The sequence below is a fragment of the Halichoerus grypus genome, chromosome 1 (genome assembly GCF_964656455.1).
Source record: "Halichoerus grypus chromosome 1, mHalGry1.hap1.1, whole genome shotgun sequence".
Taxonomy (NCBI): domain Eukaryota; kingdom Metazoa; phylum Chordata; class Mammalia; order Carnivora; family Phocidae; genus Halichoerus; species Halichoerus grypus.
Genome location: NC_135712.1, coordinates 6,928,844 through 6,942,594, shown reverse-complemented (window position 1 = coordinate 6,942,594; position 13,751 = coordinate 6,928,844).

Genomic DNA, 13,751 nt, shown 5'->3' with positions numbered 1-13,751 from the left:
CGCCGTAGTGGTCCCCTCCCCCTCCCACCATGAAGGCATCTTCCAATCTCCTCTCAGATGCCTGAAATCCTCATTCATTCTGGCCTCAAGCAGAATTCCCAGCCTCAGGGATGCACAGAGGGACGAACAGCACTTCCCCATTGCCAATTCCAATGAATTTACTCTGTTAAGACAATGGGTCGTTAACAGATATGGTAAGCCCTTGGTTTCTCCTATTGTTCCGAAGAGCCCAGAATCGGATAGCCATCTTATTTCAGACAGCAAGGGGAACACCACTGGCGGATCCATTTTCCACGATGCAGTTTATGAGCACACCAAGGTGGTTACACAAACTTCCCTGCCTGGACCATTCCAATTCAGTCTTTCTTTTACTTTGCAACTTTCGCTAAGTTAGTAAGTCCCAAGAATCCATGACCCATACGTCCACTCCATCACAGAGAAAACGAATCTCTCCACCGGGATTGGGGAATCACTTAACAGAAATACGGCAACGATAGTACACTGCGAAACAGGCCTTCCCTCCTTTGCTCCCCTGCACCCGGACTGAGAAGCAAACACACGGCTTTACTTTTAAATTAAGATTTGGGAGCCTTTGCCGAACCTTTAATTAAGTGAAAATTAGAGTTTTCTGCTATTAAAAAATGTCACCACACATGAGCCTGTTTTCTTTCCTATTCGTTGGAGAGATGCCTTTCTCCCCCTTCCAGTGGGAATAATTGTTGAAATAATATGATTCCTAAAAGGAATCCCACGAGACACCAGCATGTATGAAAATCTCATTCCCACTAAAACGATTCAGAATTAAAAGGAAGGAGCCACAGACCTAGTTTTTAAAAACTTTTAGACACGCTAGCGATTTGTCCTTGATCAGATCTCACATTTAGTTCTCTAGGATTCTAATAAAAACGCGATAAATTAATTCAAAGGGCTTATTTTACACACTTCAAGGATATTTCAGTCGTCACACGCATGGAAAAAAGTCACATAAACAAACTTCCTTTGCACACACTTCTGAACATACACTGAGTCAAGGTAACCGAACCCCTTACTTTCATTGTCAAATTACTATTTCTCATGCGCAATCAGGGTCTTCCAGATTATGACATGTCACTACAAAAATAGAAGAACTTAAAAGTTAGTTTAAATCTAAAACTTAGACCATTCTTAGACGCACCCTTTAATTTCTTGGTGTCGTCTACATTTTACTTACACTTAAATTTAGCAAAGTAATTTTAGATCGCCCGCCTTCACTACCTTCACTAGATTTTCAATGTTACAAACATGAAGCATTGAATCCTCTCTCCTTTAAATACCAAAATGTTGCAAATAAAAAGTAAAATTAAAAGAGGAATTCCCCCTGGCTCTTTTGAAAAACTGGTTCTGAGGCCAGTCCAATTATTGGAAACTCCTATTATCTACAGAACACTCTGAATCAATAAATGTGAGGTGTATATTGACAATGCAAAATGCACAACTAGCTAACTGACTGCTAATAAGCTGCCTGGAAGTGCAAAGAAGCACCAGGGAAATCATTGGGAGCACCAACAATACAGAGGGATGGTTGGTAGACCTCGTACATAAGCAATCGCCAATTACCACAGTGATGGGAAGTCCACCCAACCCTCCAGCTCGCGCTACTGTAACCAGGTATCCAAATTGCCTGAAATTGTGTCCAAAATATTTGAATACTCCTATTGCATCAGCTTGTTTTTCTTACAAATGCCTCTCCAGAGTTTTTAATATCGTTTCAAATTCAAGGTGTAGATCAGAAACAAAAGCTGTATTTTGAAGGACTATATCCCCACTCCCCCACCCCCAAAGCCCAGAAATCCTTAGATAGGAAGGGGAAAGCAAACAGAACCCCTTTGGTATTCTCCTCCTCATTGGAAAAGCTTGCCTGGGAAGCAAGGGGTGATGGACCCAGGAGGTGACCTCTTTGTCTCTTTACCTGCATTTAGAGAGATCAACTCCCACCCTAAGGGGAGCAGCATCAAAAGGCTGGGATTTTGCTCATGATGACTTAAGTTACCTTGACCGCATCTTGCTTCCCCGGCTCCGTAAGTCTCATTAGAAACATGCAGGTGTCTCTATGTCAACACCTCCTGAATGGAGTTCTATGAAATAGCAAGCAGCACTGATATTTATTCAACATGACAATGTCTCCCCACCACTCCATATCGTATGACAGACGCTGACCTGCTATCCTTTTTCACTGCCGAGTACGAAAAGCCTTTAGAAACATTAGCTCCTCTGTCTTGCGAAGAAATAAATCCCCCTTTTATTATTTCATGTTGTTGTTGTGTAAGGATAACTAACCAGAAAAAAAAAATCAGAGCTAATATTAATTTTAGGGAAAAAATTGAAACTTTTCTAGTATTTATTTACCTATAACATGACACATGATATATTCCACATACGCACAGTATACGTATAATATTTTAGATAGCATCTAAGTTAAAAATCAATTTTGACATCTTTCGGAGATGCTTTACTTCTTACTTATGTATCTGGCATTCCCCTGGGATCTTAGCCCTCACCACAAGTAAAACACCTGATTTTATGAGATAGAAATTCAAAAAGATTTTTCTTTAATATCAAAAGAAAACATGAGAAGTGGAGGGGGGAATGTTTATATACACGTGTACGCACAACCCCACCCCAAAATCCATTCAGTGGCAAACCCTGATTTTCAAAATTTTAGCTAAAGGAGGAACATCAGATTAAATCTCTAAGCACTCATCAGGAAATAACAGACACATGTAAAATAATGTATCACAATTTTATCCTGAATTTTTAAAAATAAAATGAAGTAATGACAAAGTGTTAGAAAAGAAGAGAAACTGTAATTTTAAGTGGCGCTGGAATTACATATTCTTCAACATATAAATCAAAAGATATAATGCCCATTCGCCAGTGTAGTGTAATTTCCAGAAGTCATTGACTCGAATCAAAGCTAGGATTACCAAACCGCAAACAGCATGTGTGATGTGGGTAGCACTCATAAAACCTTTCTTTAGAATTATAAAACTTTACATATTAGCCACAAGTTTGCATAGCTCATCCTGTTTCCACTAGATTTGTAATTTCAATGGTATGATTAGCTCATTCATAATTTGACACCCAGTGAAGTAATTTTTCTGGTTGGGTTTTTATATAACTTCTATTGCCTGGTCTTCCCACTGATGAGGGAGCCAGCACAAGCTGTTGCCAGCAGAGCAAGGGTTAACCCCAGGAATGTGACAGTTCTCCTGGTGATAAGGTGATGAGGAGCTGAGGTCGGTCAAGGGCTCCAAACTACTTGGAGAGAACTGAAAATACTCAAAAGTGGTTCCGATGATAAATAAACTCTATGCACTACGTTATGTCACCCAGGGAAAAATACAGTGCTTTTTTCACTCACATTGAAAGTTTTTTGAACTACAGAAACTATAGAAACATGCTGAGTGTGAAATCTGTGGCCCATATGAATACGTTCTTTTTTGAAAGATAAACAAAATTATCCTTATATCAACGAAGAGTTGTATTAAGTCCACATCTGCATTAAAATTGTTTATCCATTTTATTGGGCAGTCTAGTCTGCTATTAATAATAGCATATAAGTTTATGCTTAAAAATACTAAAAATAACTCTTAATACAGTACCTTTTGCAAAACATCTATCAATATGTAATAGCGATAAATGGATGATGGATTTTAGATACCAAGGCTAGCTGATAAAAAAAAAATGAACTCCAGGTTACATTTTTAAACATGCCAAGTACTCCAATTAAGGTGGCAAACTGTAAGCACATAAACCTAAGAGCCTCAGGCTGAGGTGTCAGAAGGTGAAAACCCAGACAGAGAGGGGGAGAAGAAAGAGACAGAGTCCAGGTTTGGGAGCGCCGTCGGAAGGAGAGTCCACGCACGCAAGGACGACCCGGCTGTGACAGCCCAGTCCACACCTTGTCCCTGCGTTCAGTCAAGAGCGGGCTTTAATGCAACATCTACTGCCGGGCGAGACAAGCAAGAGTAGGCTTTTGCTCAGTGCCCCAGATGAGCCCCCGGCCGATTTCGGGGTGCCCGCTCCTCTCCATCCTGGCCCCGACCCCGCGCGCCTTCCGGGACCCCGGCAGCGGCGAGCCTTCCCTCCCGGCGTCGCACGCCCCACCTGTCCCGGCGCCGTCGGAAGGGCCGGCCACCCCGCCGCAGCCGCCGCCGCCCGCCGCGTCCCCGCCGGCGCCCCGCGGGAGCCGGGCAGAGCGCGCGGGGCGCGGGACTTACCGGAGGCGAGCGCCGCCGTCGGGGAGGGCGTGTCCCGCACGTGCGTGTCCGCGCGTATCCGCGCCCGCGTGTGCCCGCGCGCGTGCCTGCCGGTGCGCGCCGAGCCGGGCCGCACTGACTCCCGGGGCGCCGACGGGCTCAGCCCATGGTGTGGGCGCCGGCCTCGGGGAGGCTCCGGCTCCCGCCAATCGCCGAGCAGGGAGGCCGCCCCGACGCGCGACCCGCGATCCGGGGGGTGCGCGCCGGGGGCGGGGCGCGGGCGCGGGGGCGCGCGTGTCCAAGTGCGCGTGGGTGTGCGCGCGTGGGTGTGCGCGGGCGGGGAGCCCGGCGGCGCTGGCAGGTCGGGTCGCTGCCGGGTTTAGGACGGAGCGGGCGGCTGGGGGGGCGGGGGGGGCGGAGGAGGAGCAGCAGCGGCCACAGCGGAGCCCGGGACGACGAGAGCACGGAGCCCGGCCCCGCAGGAGACGAACCCGGGACGCGCCTCCAGGAAGGGAGACGAGATGTCGGGGGGGGGGGGTCGGGGGGGGAGCCCGCGGACGTGCTTGCTCCTCGAAACTCGGGGTCGCTTTTGCTGAGTCGTTTTTTTCCCCCCAGCCTCAGCCACTACAGACGTTGAAAATAATAAAAGAACTGGTTGCTGCTGGAGAAGTTTAAAATGACCACCGACTGCCTTGGATGCCCGTCACAGCGAAGACGTCGCCCTCAGACTGGTGAAGAAGAGACGCGGTGCCAAGGTGCCGCCGACTTCAGGGAGACCCGGGGTCGCTCCGTGCGCGCCCCGGGAGCCAGAGCCGAGCGCGGGGACCGGCCGGCGCGGGACGCCGAGGATGCCTGGATGCGAGACACCGCGGCCTGACGCGCGGAAGCCGTGACAGCCGCCCCGTGAGGACCGTGCCCGCAAAAAACAGCTTCCAAAAGGGCGAGCCGCCAGGCTCTGCTCCTCGGCCTCCTCGGGGGCACTGTGCTAAGCCCCTCCAGATGTTTCAGTTTATCAGTGAATCCTGACCTCAAAATCGCGCTTACCTGAGTGCTGCTACTCTTCACTCACGCATGTCCCACGGGGGCTGTCACGACCGTCCCTGCGTGATCGCTAGGAACCCATCCCAGAGCGTCCTCTCGCACACTCTCCCCTTTCCGACCAAGTGAAAACTACCCGCGTCCCTCCCTCTCCAAACTTTAACAGCCAAGAATTTCAGCAAACAGCCAGAAAGAAAGCTAAGTCCCCCCACCCCAAGGGGAGGGAGGGAATAAGCACTCCTTTAATTTGAAAAATAATAATTAAAACTCCCTCAACTTTTAAGGCCGGGCAACATAATCTATTAATTGGTCGCTATTAACATGCAGTTTTATTGACCATAGCACACAGAAGTCTGATTGTGAAGGAGGAGTGTTTTCAATGAAAGTAGAGTTATTTTAGCTGCAGACGTGTTTACATTTCTGTGGTTTAGTCTATAACTTTCTCTTTTTCTTGCTGCAGAATTCTGCTCCATGAAGCAAAGCCCTTAGCTCCCAGACATTCCAAAAAGTCTGCCAAAATAATAGAAAAAAAGAGAGAGAAGAAAAAACACAGAGAGACCCCCAAGTCTGGGTCAGGCTCAGGGTTGTAAGTGGGCACCGTGAGTATGCCCCCTCCGCACACACTTTCCAGTTTAAAAAAAAAAAAAAAAAAAAAAGCCTTCAGGGCTCCATTTCCTGTTTGCTGGGGGAAAAAATGGGTCTAAGCAGCTGAGTTTAGAAATGGCCTTCTCCAGGACCTATAGATTCAGAGAGGATCTTTAACCCTAAAGATGCCAAAAATGACTCATAAATTTGAGAATATGCCATTACAAACTCTCCAAGGAAGTGTTTCTTTTTTAAATGGGCAACTTTCGTGAAACTACAAATCTATTCTTAGGAAATTTCCTGAATAAACACACACATCATGGTAGATGAGATACAAGCCACCTGCCCTAAGGGGGCCAAGATGAGATGCCAATAAAAATAAACAGTGAAAACAGAATAAGCTTCTGACAAGAATGCATCGTTTTCTTAAAGATGTTACGGTACAAAGAACAGAATGTGTATTAAAAGGTGCACATTTATAGGGTCATGTCAATTTGTATAATCTGTGCTAGAATCATCATTTGCAAAAATCGATTGATTCTTTTCAGTTGTTCACTGCTACCACAGAAGTCACTATATTATAGTTTATGTGGTCTTAAATAATGTCCAACCTGCCTCTCTCCTTAACTGTCAATTGCATATTTTGGTTCCTTTTCTCTCTAGCTATTCTCCAAAAATTCCAGATCCAAGAAACCTCACTGTATTTTGAAATCTTCCTCTTAGCCACTAATTTTCAAAACTCACCACAGGGAACCCTTCACATGTAGGAAAGTGCTTTAAAGTAAATAGATTCTCAGCCTGTTCAATGAGATCAGCAGTCCACTGGGCAATGACTCTGCTTTATAATACTCCGGTATGCTAGTGAAATTTCTCAGTCCCATCACTGGAACTAAATATTATGCTACAGAACAGTGCTGGAAATAGTACTATGTGTGCTAATGGACAAGAGAACATATTTAAAGAATAAAGAACCGCTCCTTTTTTTTTAAGATTTTATTTATTTATTTGACAGAGAGACACAGCAAGAGAGGGAACACAAGCAGGGGGGAGTGGGAGAGGGAGAAGCAGGCTTCCCACCGAGCAGAGCAGGGAGCTGGATGCGGGCCTGATCCCAGGACCCTAGGATCATGACCTGAGCCAAAGGCAGGCACTTAACGACTGAGCCACCCAGGCGCCCTGAACTGCTCTTTGATAGTAGAAAGAACATGACCTCAATAATCCAAGTTACCACTATTGAAACTGAAATCGTGGGTTCAGAAAAACCACAATATTTGAAACACTGTCACTTCCAGTCTTCCCAGTCCACTTCCAGTGTCACTTCCAGCTCCACTCTCTTCTTCCATTCCCCAAAACACTCCACGCACAGAGAGAGAAAGAGAATTTCTTAAAAGGCAAGAAGTACATTCTCAGCATACTCAAAAAATTGAGGTCACTCACTTGGAAAATCTCAGAACCCCAGAATCCCAGAGTTCTGCATTGATCTTATGACACCATGTCCTCCAGTTGATTGCATCCTATAGTTTGTAATTAGGAAGTTCTTCCTATTGTCTAATCTAATCCCCACCTACTGCCACAGCATTGCCTGCAGTATGGCCCATACTCAAGGTCAAAATAGTAGGAAATCCGTGTCAACTAGTCAAATCAATGGACTTAATTCGAGAGGCCAACAGAAACCCAGTGATGAAGACACGTTCACTGTCTGTGCTGCAGGACAAATACAAAATGCTGTAATTGTAACTAAATTAATAACGTATCGTTTAAAAGAAAGCTTTTTATAAAAACGCGCCTTGACACACTTTATAAGAATTAGTATTTTTTAAGTATTTCATACGAAATGGTCTTCTTTCTATATAAAGTTTTGTGGTCAACTTAATTCTTTTTGAAATCCCTTTTATCCAAAAGATGTTTTGGATTAATTTAAGTATTTGTTACTGGATAATGTCAAGCTCTTGTTCAATGAAATGTCCTGCATTGGGTTGTCACACCTGTTAAATATAAGCCTCCTTTTCTTTTGATATTCTGAGAAGGGCCTTAAAAGGTTTACATCCTTCAATATGGAGATTTAATTGCTTTACTATAATAAAAATAATCCCTATAAAATTCAGATTGTGGATATTTCAAAGCTGAAAGAACTATTGGATCGAATGTAAAGGTTGCAGTTCAAAAAGCCTTCCACTTTTAATATAACATGCATGGGGTTATGAGTTATAAACTCCTGGTTATCATTTTGTAAGGTCTGGTCTTTGTTGTCCTCACACGGAGCGTCTTTGAGCTTACTTTATGGCTTAGCAGTTCTGCGTGTGCATGTGTTAAATATGGAAAGGGTAGCATATCCCTCTGCAGTAAATGCTCACAAAGGAGGAAGTCTCAGATTCTGCTTTAAATGAGGTCCTGGAGTGAGGTTCCCCCACAGACACATTCATGTCTTTGGTGAGCTCAAGTCTGGTGTGAAGCCATTCTACAGGACAGCCATGGTTTGAGAAAGCAGACATTGCGCATGCTTCAGCGGTCGGCCACTGTGTGAGCACCCTTTAGCATTCACCTGGGCACCCTGAGCCCTTCCCCACAGCCTCCACTCAATCACCTAGGACCTTTTCTTCACTGTGGAGGTGGGTGGATGGAGGTCTGCCCATTCCAAGTTCCACCTTTCCCCAGGGTCACCCAAGACCAGGTAGCAAGGAGAATAAGCATTAGAACTCCAGAGTTGAGGTTCTAGGGTCCCCCTCTCCCCACCACCACTGGCATCCCACTCCCTGGCTTCTATCACCAATCGTTAGAGATCACCAAAGGACTGGGGTGTGCGCTGTCTTGGGAGCATCCTCAGCCTCCTACAGAAGCTAGTATCTTCTATTACCAGCCACTAAGTTCAGTTTTCGGTGTTCTTTGCCCTTTCAGACAAACTACTGTCCTGCAACACTCTTAGCCTCTGAAGCGCTTTCTCGATCTCCGTGTATAGATAGAGTTTAAGCATTCATTATGCACAACAGTTCTCAATAACACGTGGTGGCCACAAATGGCTCCGTAAAATTGCATAATGCATAATTCCTATCAACTTGCATAATGCACAAAATACGCTGATAGGAAACACATTGTGCATCTGTCAGTGAGCCTTGGGTACAAAGGTTATACAAAATGGATCAGGAGACTAGATTTGTATTTTTAAAATGGAATTACATAGAGCACATCAGGAGATTTGCCCCAGCTCTTTTGACAGTTACACTTCGGCAATTTGCTTTTGAGCTTCATGTACTATGACACTAAGTCTATCAATGAACAATTTTTGTCACGTACATTTTCATCAACATGATTACTCATGAGTGCAAACATAGTTGCATTTTTAGAAAATCGAGACAATATCTTCTCGTGATTTTTCTGTATCGATAAAGGCTCTGGTATAACAGGGCATCAATGCAAATAAAATCAATATCTTAATGACTTTCTTTTGTACCTTAGAATAGTAAATTAGTATCTTAGGATTGTGGGTGACCTGATATAATTTAATGTGTGGAAGGTCTATTGCAGATGTAATGCAGAGACACTTGTTGAGGAATGCGTGAGAATGGGAATCCAGCACCCGTCAGCCCTGTGACCTTGGGCAAGTCACAGCTTCTTGACTAAAGCCTCAATCTTCTCACCTATTAAGTGAGGCTATTGGAATGGATGACCTCAAATATGCTCAACACAAGACTTCCCCAGGAAGAACTGGGGTTATTCGTCTTCATATCCCTACTTCTTGGCACAGTGACCAACTGCTTTGTCCGGAGCACCTATTAGAAATTATACCTCTCTCAGATAAGCCCTAAAGCGCACACCTCTTGCTTCCCTCTCCTGCATCCAAGCAGGAAGAGAGAGCAGCGCCCTCTTGGGATGGGTTCCATTACCTTGGGTCCTACATCCACCTGGTGGTGGGCGGAGAACTGCAGTCTGTACAGCACGGACCTGGGCCCCTCCTCCACATCAAAATCACCTGCAGCTTCAACACTAGTGCCATTGTTAGGACCCCTCTGCAGATGGAGTGAATCAGGATCTTGGGGGACAAGGGGACTACCACACGGGCACTCATATATATGTTTGAAACCCCCCGGGTGGTTGGAATGGACCTCTAGCCAGGAGGATCACAGCTACTAAAATTATAGTCATTAAATGCATAAGGAAGGAAGTCCAGACTCTCACCTGATGCGAAGACTCTAGAAAATGACACTTGAAAGATGAACTCCATCCCCTCAAACAGCTGACTGGCCAGAGTGCCCTCTTCCTGTGTTCAATGTTCTCACTCAGTCACAAAATCCTGGGATCTTGGAATTTCTTCCTCATTCTGCCCCCTTTTCTTGGACTTTCCTTCCCATCTTCATGTGGCCTGCCCCTTATAAAGACCTTATAGACATGTTTATCATGCTGGTGACTTCAGTCACATTGTGCAGTAGGGACAAGATCTGACACACCCCATGTTCAAAGGGCTCCAAAGTGGGTCAAGACTCAAACCCAGATCTTAGGAGCTTTCACTGTGTGGCTATTTGCCATCCTTCCTTATTCAAAATCTCCTTCTGGATCCCTCCTCGCCAGCCCTGAGTCTGACGTAACCCCTGTCCTCCAGCAAGCCTTCCCATCTTTGGGATAGCACCCATGTGTCTTAACTACATCATTCACACATTGGAACTCAGTAAGTATTACTCGATAAGAACTGATCTTTGAACCCTGCCACTCACTTGCCCCATAGCTAACTAGTCACCATGGGCCATACTGACGCCCTGCAGCTCCCATGCATACCCCCTGTGTTTATTCCCAGGGCCCAGGCCTCCCCCTCAAGGTTTTATAAACTCACATCTGGCCACTGGGGCTGTCTCCGAACTACCCACCCGCCCCCTAGCACAATCTTGCCCAAAGAGTCCTTACCTCATCACACTACAGCTGGTTTCAGAAGTCTTCGGAAGCACCTCCTGCTATTGGGTAGATCCCAGATGCATTGGAAGGCATCACCAGAGAATTTGCAAATCTGAAACACACCCTGCAAAGGGTAAGCTCTTCACCCGCAGAGAGTCTTGGCTGTCTACTTACCTACCCGAAGGGGAAAGGAAGATTAGGATTTGTTAGAGAAGAACCTCCAGGTGAAGATTCTGACAAGCAGAGTACGATTATGGAGCGGGACAAGAGTTCCTTTCTCACTCGCCACTGCACAAGCTAGAGCACCCTGCCCAAGGAGTCCTCTCACAGTGTGGAAGAAGAAAGTGCTGTCGGAATCAGGAGGAAGAGAGCATCATATAGGGGAAAGTCTGCTCCTTCTGAGGCCCAGCTTGGCAGCAAAGGTAAAGAAGGAGCTGTGAATGATGAAGTCTGGGTAAAGTCTGGGTCCCAAATGGTACTTCTCTGGCCTCAGCCCAAAGATGTAGGGGAGATGAGGGCAACAGTGAGGTAGAGGTGAGTTTTGCACGCAATCCCTAATGGGGAACCTGGAAACTCCCACAATCCAGAGCCTAGGGTGACAGAGGGGGACCCAAGCGTTCTCCTGTAGCCGAGGTGAGGTCCCAGAAGCCTGTTGTGGCAAGGTAAGTCCATGGCCAACCTTAGAGGTCAATCTCTGGGCTTGCAGGCTGGGTGCACGATACGGTTGAGCCTCGGAGTTTAACGGCCAGACCTACCAGATGGTGCCAAGACAGTCTCTGAACAATGGGTTCCACAAACACAGGCTTCATCTACAAACACCAGCAGGATGAGTAGCAATCAGCATAATAAGCGACCTTCTCCAGAAACCCAAGGATGTTGTGTCTGAGAACCCCATCTCTCCTTGGAGATGATACTGCTCCAAGTGTGGTTCCTGGAGGGGTACCAGTCTGTGAAATCTGTTACTAGTCATGATGAGATAAGTCCAGAAACTGAGAGTGAGCATACAAATACTCCTAAAGCAATCTGACAGGGGAATTTTATGTCCACTCAATCTGATAATAAAAATTTGAGTTTTCGGATTTTGTATGTCTTTATTTCATTTTTCCTAGTAACTTAGTTTTCTTATGTTTTACAAAATGTCTATGGAGCACATGTTGGAAATGTTTTAAAAATAAAATTAAAATGGCACTTCACCACAGAGAGTTTGAGAAACGCTGCAGTAGACCACACCGATCCCACGCACCTGGATACCACTTGGGGAAGACACGCAAGGGGGTGCTCTATTTTATCCAGGAGGACCTAGCACCTCTGCCTAAGAGGCTGTTTAAGTTATTGGATCCGACTAAAAGTTCTAAGCCAGACTTGCTCATGAAGCTAATATTTTTCCTGCTAACCAGCAGGTGGGGCATACGAAGAAGCTCCGAGTCGTATGCAGACTATTGCTTTCATTTTTGTAGCATGGAGCACAGGGTCGGAAAAATAATCCGTCTTAATAAATGTCTACTGATTTATTGGCCTTTGGTGTCATGATGCAAACCTCAGGTGGCACTATTTTGTGACCCAACTCACCTCCTGGTATGTACATGGGATAACAAAATGGCACCCTGCCCTGGACCCCATTGGCCACCTCTGAGTCCCCCCTGCCCCTGCCCGTTGTGGTGGCCCATTTCCTCACGTGCCAGCAGCGGCCATCCCCAGCATCCCTGGCTGCTCTGCAGAGGGATCTCTCTGGGCCATCAAGCTTGCTGAGCCTCTGTGCAAGATGGCCCAGGAGTGCTGGGAATTGCACCAAGGTGTGAGTCTTAACCAACAAGGGAGAGAACTTGGTGGGTCCATGTCCCAGCTTTTCACCCCTCAGAGGTACCACTCGGAAGTGTGTTCTACAGGGTTCCTTAGCAGGTTTCCATGGGATTGAGCCCTGACTGCCCCCAGAGTAGTAACCAGCTCCAGAACATTCTCTTTATTGGCTGGCCCCTTTCCTCCTCCCTCTTCCCCACTCCCTCACTCTTACTTCTTGGAACCACTTTCCAGTTAAACCACCTGAACCCCAAAACTTGTCTCAAGTTTGTTTGGGCTGGGAACCAAACAAAGGCACGGCAACAGTGGGCCATTTGCTGCCCCTGTACACCCCGACTGACCCTTACCCTGCAAGCATCGGGTGCAGGACACCGACTCTGGAGTGGACCAAGGCCCAGATGGTATAGCTGGCATGAGACTTTAGGACCCAGAACAAGTAGATCCTCTGTGGGGGATTGAGCTGGGAGAGATGTGGGGGCCTCGCTCTCTTGCAACCTGACTGATGACGCAGCTCCCATTGTCTGAAAATGCCCAAAGCTCCCTGTTATCCAAGAGGACCTCCTCCTTCCCACCAACCACAAGGCAAACGGGACATCACCCAATGTCTTTTCTCTTTCGTAGCTCCTTCCCAATCCTTTTAACCCAGCAGGGCAGAAAAAGGCAGCAGAAAGAAGTGCTGGGAGTCAGGCTACAATACATGCAATGTCACCCTGCGTGTGGCCCACGGTGACGTGACTATAAGGCCGGGGGGCGGCAGCAGAAGCAAGCCCGCACCCAGCACTGAGCACCATGCCCAGGGCAACGTGGGCCGCTGAGTCCCGAGACAGCAGGTGCGCATCAGCCAATAATGGGCAGCAGAGAGAAAGTGAAAGTGTCGCACCCAGCACCAGCTGGTATGTCTCATGCTGCCTCTTCCACGGGCCAGACTGCTCGGTCCCCCCATAGCTCACACTCTCTCCCATCACGGACGGAACTCGGCACAGGCTGCTGGTTGCGTCTGTCTGTCTCCCGCCAGTCTGTGTGTTACATTGCTTGACAGTTGGTTTGGTCCCATTTATCTGAGTGCTCTCAGAGCCTGGCACATGGGAGCTATTGAATAAATGCTTTTTAAATTGTGTTGAAAGGATTTAAATTGGGTCTGCTTTGGTTTGGATTAAAATACACTGGAGCTAAAAACAGAGCATAATGTAGTTCGTATGAGTTGTTCTCTCA